Raw genomic sequence first — 705 nt, forward strand, 5'->3', positions numbered from 1 at the left:
TGCACTGGGGAGGCCACAGCTGGAGTCCTGTGTCCAGATGTGCCCCCCCCCGCCACCACCACCACGCGCGCACGCTGCAGGAAGGCTGGGGAGAGTCCGGGGCAGGGCCGGGGGCCGGGGCTCGGGAGGAGAGGGTGAGGGGGCTGGGTTGCGTCTGGACAGGAGAAGACCGAGGGGCATTGAGGAGCAGCTTTCACTGCCTGGGGGCTCTCCCCTACCTTAGGAGTCTTTAACAGAGGGCTGGATACGGGTCTGGCTGGGGGCATCTTGCTCCCCCAGACTTTGATCCACAGCCAGTTCTTGGTGACCAGCCGCATCCCCGTGCTGCCCCCCCAGACTTCGATCCACGGCCGGTTCTTGGTGTCCAGCCGCACCCCGTGCTGCCCCCCCAGATTTCGATCCACGGCCGGTTCTTGGTGTCCAGCCGCACCCCGTGCTGCCCCCCCAGACTTCGATCCACAGCCGGTTCTTGGTGTCCAGCCGCACCCCGTGCTGCCCCCCCAGACTTCAATCCACAGCTGGTTCTTGGTGTCCAGCCGCACCCCGTACTGCTCCCCCAAACCCCCATCCACAGCTGGTTCTTGGTGTCCAGCCGCACCCCGTGCTGTCCCCCAGACTTCGATCCATGGCCGGTTCTTGGTGTCCAGCCGCACCCCGTGCTGCCCCCCCAGACTTCAATCCACAGCTGGTTCTTGGTGTCCAGCC

Source organism: Alligator mississippiensis, chromosome 9 (assembly GCF_030867095.1).
Source record: "Alligator mississippiensis isolate rAllMis1 chromosome 9, rAllMis1, whole genome shotgun sequence".
Classification (NCBI taxonomy): domain Eukaryota; kingdom Metazoa; phylum Chordata; order Crocodylia; family Alligatoridae; genus Alligator; species Alligator mississippiensis.